We start from the raw sequence: 6,236 nt of genomic DNA on the forward strand, positions 1-6,236 counted from the left end.
CAAAATAGCAAGAGAGAGAGAGAGAGAGAGGGGATAGGAAGAGAGAAAGGTTTATAGCTGGTAGTGTAGCAGAGTGCTGAGTTGAGGAGGACAGAGTGCAGTGATTCTGTAAAGGTCAGTGTAGTCCTTACTATCTGTAGCTGTAGGTAGTCTCCCAGTCCCGAGGCGCTGTCAACCCGTAGCAGAGTAGCGTGTTTCTGCTGTGTGCTGAAGCCCAACGCCAGCCGGTCAGCCCGTGTGCTGGGGCGCTCGTTAGGAGGCCAGGTGTACACGATCACACCCCCGTCACGACCAAAGATATAAGTGGTCCCCGCTGTGGACAACAAATTGGCTCAAAAAGGAAGTAGTAAACAGGAAAGAGGACATAGGAAATAACAAGTGACTCACCGTCATTGCAGAGCGGTCCCCCGAATGATGTCATACTGCAATCACAGCTAAATCCCTCCCACTGCTGTAAACACACGCCCTGACTGGCGCAGGAGTCTTCCTGACAGGTAGTACTGGGACCTGAAGAGCCAAAGAGACAAATCCTTCAGCTTCTTAACGAGAAAAGCTCATGTCAACCAGAGAATGCTGAAGGTAACAAAAAATAATGCGAATACGCCCTTAAAAACTCTGGATAGATCGACAACAGCCAAGGCAAAAACCATATTCATTCCCATTTGAAGTGAATCCTCTTTAAGAGTTGAGCCCTTTTGGATTGTTGAATTGTTATTACAATTCACTTCACATCCAGCAGCTGTCTGTCCATGAGGTTGGCCAGCCGTAGGCTAGATACAGGGAGGGAGGGGTCAAACAGAAGAGGGTGGGGTTAGAAGTAGGGGGTGGGATTCCAAGTGACAGAGGTGAAGAGGGTGTGTTCTAACTTAAACAGGAACGACGTCGCTGAGGGGAAGATGTCACTACGGTGGCATGGACAGGTCATGTCAGAACACACCACACACACACACGTACCTGCAAGTGTAACCGAGGTGGCTCGTGTGATGAGTAGTCTTGCCTGAGACCTGAACACATGCATTAGCTCCCTGAGCTACTGCCTAGCCCTAGACTTTAGCCCAGTGGGTTAACACAGTCTTGTGGTGTGCAGGAGACTCAGGTTCGAACCCAGTTGATCACAAGAATACACACAGACACGCACACACAGAGCGATCTACCTTGCAGGTCAGCTTTCGTCAAAGCAACTTTTGTCAGCCAAAAAGAATGACAAGCAAAATATGATAGATGGTTAGTAAAAAGAAAGCATAGAAATGCCTGTGATAAAACAAACAGGTAGAGAGAGAAGAAAGAGAATAGAGAGAGGAGAGAGAGAGAGAGAGAGAGAGAGAGTGAGTGCGGGGGAAGAAAGAGAATAGAGAGAGAGAGAGAGAGAGAGAGAGAGAGAGAGAGAGAGAGAGTGCGGGGGAAGAAAGAGAATAGAGAGAGAGAGAGAGAGAGAGAGAGAGAGAGAGAGAGAGAGAGAGAGAGAGAGAGAGAGGGGGAAGAAAGAGAATAGAGAGAGAGAGAGAGAGAGAGAGAGAGAGAGAGAGAGAGAGAGAGAGAGAGAGAGAGAGAGAGAGAGAGAGAGAGAGAGAGAGGGAAGAAATATAATAGGGGGAGGAGAGAGAGAGGGAGAGAAAGAGAAGAGAGAGAGAGAAGAGAGAGGGGAGAAAGAGAATAGAGAGAGAAGAGAACAAGTACAGAGAGATGAGGAGAAAGAGAAGAGAGAGAAGAGAGAAGAGAGAGAGACAGAGAGAGCTGTTAGCTGGAGCTGTTAGCTGGAGCAAGAGGTAGAATAATAAAAACAGCTGTTAGCTGGAGCAAGAGGTAGAATAATAAAAACAGCTGTTAGCTGGAGCAAGAGGTAGAATAATAAAAACAGCTGTTAGCTGGAGCAAGAGATAGAATAATAAAAACAGCTGTTAGCTGGAGCAAGAGGTAGAATAATAAAAACAATTAGCTATGATCTGCAATCATAAAAGGGGGAGGTCCTGGTATGTGTTTGTCTTCCTATACTTTTTTGTGTAATTGCTAATGGTGGGTGTACCTGTGTGTGTGTGTGTACCTTCACAGCCCCTCTCCACCTGTCCGGTCGTAGCAAGGGCGTCGGCCAGCAGGTCAGGTAATCGGCCGTTGAGGTCGACGGTTGCTAGGCAACCCTGGAAGCCTTCGCGGGAATGGACGAGCTTGGGAAGGTCACGGTACATCTCTTTAGCCACGCCCCCTACGTACAGGTCACCTATAGGAACACAGCACAGCTTGAGTGGCAACTCCTCGCTCCATACCTGGGTCTCGCTTAGCTGACAAAACTGCCCTCTGCTATAAGAGACAAGGGCTGAGAGACTCCATACATAGTACACAGGTATTATGGTATGTACAGTATGTGTGTATGTGTCTGTGTCGATGTGTGTGAATTTATGCGTGTGCATGTGTGTTACCTTTGAGATCCAGGTTCTTGGCCCCCATAGTGGTCTGTGTAGTGACCTTGGTGTCTATCTTAACAGTGTGCAGGTTGTTGGTGTCTCTGGATATGAGGACGTTGTGCCAGTGGTTGTCATTCAGAGGAGAGTTGGAGTTCCCTTTGATCAGGTGAGCCCCGTTCCCCAGGTCGGACACATAGTGGAGGTAGCTGGGGAGGGAGGGAGATTAGGAACGTTAGAATATGAACGTTAATACATGAGTAGATGGTAGATAGATCTCTAACTCTGACCAGTCCTTTCATCAAGTGGAATCCTCTCCTCTGTTCAGTAGCAGTAGTGTATAGACACACAGTATCATGGCAATAGGATGGCATTTGAAGGTAATTACCCTTTGACCAGCTCCACCACTATGAAGTCGTTCCCGTCTCCTCTGTTGTAGAGTACGAGTCCGTCAGGGGAGGTGGTTTTGAACTGGAGGAACAGGTGCATGGAGTAGTAGGCCTGGAGCGTTGGCAGGGTCACGTAGCTCGACCGTGACCTGAACGTCACCGGGTCGGCCACGATGGTCTTATAACCAATCACAGCGTTCAGCTCGCAATAGTCGATGTCACCGTTCTTACCTAGGATCGAGATGACCAAGGATGAGGTGTGTGTAGTTGTGTACGTACGTGTAAGCTGCTGTGCTTGGGATGAGTTACTTACTTAAAACACTAATGTATTACATATTACTTGTTACATTTAACTAAAGTAACGCGTTATATTACAATATTACATTGTGTGGAAAGTAACGCATTATATTATTACACTGAGCAACGTCAGCTTTGATCAGTAGTTGCTCCTTTCTGTGGGGCTGCCTTGCTAGTCTACAAGTACGGCTGCTTAATCCGTCATATCTAGTGCAAGCCCAATGTCTGTACAGATAGCCTGTCTTTTCATTCAAAAGCTGTGTCTCGAGCCGCCAGATCTGGTCACAGTTCGCACTTACAGGGACCCACAGAGACGTATAGAGGGCACTCTATGGGCTTTGCTACCACAGAAGCGTGTTCAAAGGCAAAGATCAGAGACGCGCCATCTATACATTTCTATGGACAACAGCTGTCATGACATTTCTCCAGCCTTCCTCCGCTCGCTCGACAACTAAATGAGGAAACAAGTCGAGATCGGCTCATGGAAACGCGCCCGTTAAGAGATATGATTGTGAAAGTAAGGCACTCGTTGTTTGACAAAGTAACTGTAGTAATGTTACTCAGAAAAGTAATCTGATTATATAACATGTTACCACCAACACTGGTAAGGTGTGTGTGTGTAGGTGTGTGTGTGTGTGTGTACTCTGTCCTTACAGAGGTCTACATAGGGCATCCCATTGAGAGTGAGGCCCTGCAGGTGCCCTATGAAGTTGGAGGGCACAGCGGGCATGAACCGCTTCTCCGTCACAATGCCTGTCTCCACGTTGTGGAACTCCAGCTGGGTGTGGTCACCTGCCATCTGACCTGGAGGGGTTAGAGGTCAGGGGTCAGGGGAGAGGTTAGCAGACCGGGGTCAAATACATTGAAGCACTTGAGGTGTACTTGATTTAGCTTCACTGGAGTGCAGGGTGAGTGGAGTTTGCACTTTTGGGACTATTCCATTGGCTACATTGGACCAGGTCAGCTAAATACAAGACACTTGGGCTTGAATGTACTTGAACAATGTCTGCAGGTTATGGGTTTGAGGCCAGGGGTTAAGGTTAGGACTGAAAGGTCAGGGTTGACAGCGTTGGGGGGTTGCTATGGTTACCTTCTACAGATTGCAGGTCGTCGACGGTGAGTTTGAGGCTTTTCCCGCGTCGCACCACTCTGACAGTGTGCCACTCATTATCATTCAGCCCCAGCCCTGCAAAGATGGTCTCTGGACCCTTACCTACACACATTCCAGTTAGTTAATATACACACATATACACCTTACGCACACCCACACGAAGGGTTAACACATGCACACATGCAGGCAAGCACACACTCACAAACCCACACACACATTCTCCACCATGTCTCCTGCCACAGAGTCCTACCCTATCTGACCACATGGTGGCACTAGATACTCAGCTCTGTAGCAAGAGGGACGAAGAGCAGTATTACAGCAGGAGGAACTCTCTCCTTCCCCTTTTCTCTCCTTTCATCCATCTCCTTCCCCTTTTCTCTCCTTTCATCCCTCTCTCTCTCTCCTTCCCCATCTCTCTCCTTTCATCCCTCTCTCTCTCCTTCCCCTTTTCTCTCCTTTCATCCCTCTCTCTCTCCTTCCCCTTTTCTCTCCTTTCATCCCTCTCTCTCATTTTCTCTCCTTTCATCCCTCTCCTTCCCCTTTTCTCTCCTTTCATCCCTCTCTCTCTCTCCTTCCCCATCTCTCTCCTTTCATCCCTCTCTCTCTCCTTCCATCTCTCTCTCTCTCATTTTCTCTCCTTTCATCCCTCTCCTTCCCCTTTTCTCTCCTTTCATCCCCCTCTCTCTCTCCTTCCCCTTTTCTCTACTTTCATCCCATCTCTCTCCTTTCATCCCTCTCTCTCTCCTTCCCCTTTTCTCTCCTTTCATCCCTCTCTCTCTCTCCTTCCCCCTTTCTCTCCTTTCATCCCTCTCTCTCCTTCCCCCTTTCTCTCCTTTCATCCCTCTCTCTCTCCTTCCCCTTTTCTCTACTTTCATCCCTCTCTCTCTCTCCTTCCCCTTTTCTCTACTTTCATCCCATCTCTCTCCTTTCATCCCTCTCTCTCTCTCCTTTCATCCCTCTCTCTCTCCTTCCCCTTTTCTCTCCTTTCATCCCCCTCTCTCTCTCCTTCCCCTTTTCTCTCCTTTCATCCCTCTCTCTCTCTCCTTCCCCTTATCTCTCCTTTCATCCCTCTCTCTCTTCTTCCCCTTTTCTCTCCTTTCATCCCTCTCTCTCCTTCCCCTTTTCTCTCCTTTCATCCCCTCTCCTTCCCCCTTTCTCTCCTTTCATCCCTCTCTCTCTCTCCTTCCCATTTCCTCTCCTTTCATCCCCTCTCCTTCCCCTTTTATCTCCTTTCATCCCTCTCTCTCTCCTTCCCCTTTTCTCTCCTTTCATCCCTCTCTCTCCTTCCCCTTTTCTCTCCTTTCATCCCACTCTCTCTCTCCTTCCCCTTTTCTCTCATTTCATCCCTCTCTCTCTCTCCTTCCCCTTTTCTCTCCTTTCATCCCCTCTCCTTCCCCTTTTCTCTCCTTTCATCCCTCTCTCTCCTTTCCGCTTTTCTCTCCTTTCATCCCTCTCTCTCTCCTTCCCTTTTTCTCTACTTTCATCCCTCTCTCTCTCCTTCCTCTTTTCTCTCCTTTCATCCCTCTCTCTCTCCTTCCCCTTTTCTCTCCTTTCATCCCTCTCTCTCTCCTTCCCCTTTTCTCTACTTTCATCCCTCTCTCTCTCCTTCCCCTTTTCTCTCCTTTCATCCCTCTCCTTCCCCTTTTCTCTCCTTTCATCCCTCTCTCTCTCCTTCCCCATCTCTCTCCTTTCATCCCTCTCTCTCTCCTTCCCCTTTTCTCTCCTTTCATCCCTCTCTCTCTCCTTCCCCTTTTCTCTCCTTTCATCCCTCTCTCTCATTTTCTCTCCTTTCATCCCTCTCCTTCCCCTTTTCTCTCCTTTCATCCCCCTCTCTCTCTCTCCTTCCCCATCTCTCTCCTTTCATCCCTCTCTCTCTCCTTCCATCTCTCTCTCTCTCATTTTCTCTCCTTCCCCTTTTCTCTCCTTTCATCCCCCTCTCTCTCTCCTTCCCCTTTTCTCTACTTTCATCCCATCTCTCTCCTTTCATCCCTCTCTCTCTCCTTCCCCTTTTCTCTCCTTTCATCCCTCTCTCTCTCCTTCCCC

At 48.5% G+C, this 6,236-nt stretch overlaps 1 pseudogene; it reads right to left on the minus strand.

Moving 5' to 3' along the window:
- The window catches only part of LOC124048146, a 95,662-nt pseudogene that overhangs the window by 20,174 nt on the left and 69,252 nt on the right, over positions 1-6,236 (minus strand).

Source organism: Oncorhynchus gorbuscha, linkage group LG11 (genome assembly GCF_021184085.1).
Source record: "Oncorhynchus gorbuscha isolate QuinsamMale2020 ecotype Even-year linkage group LG11, OgorEven_v1.0, whole genome shotgun sequence".
Classification (NCBI taxonomy): Eukaryota; Metazoa; Chordata; class Actinopteri; order Salmoniformes; family Salmonidae; genus Oncorhynchus; species Oncorhynchus gorbuscha.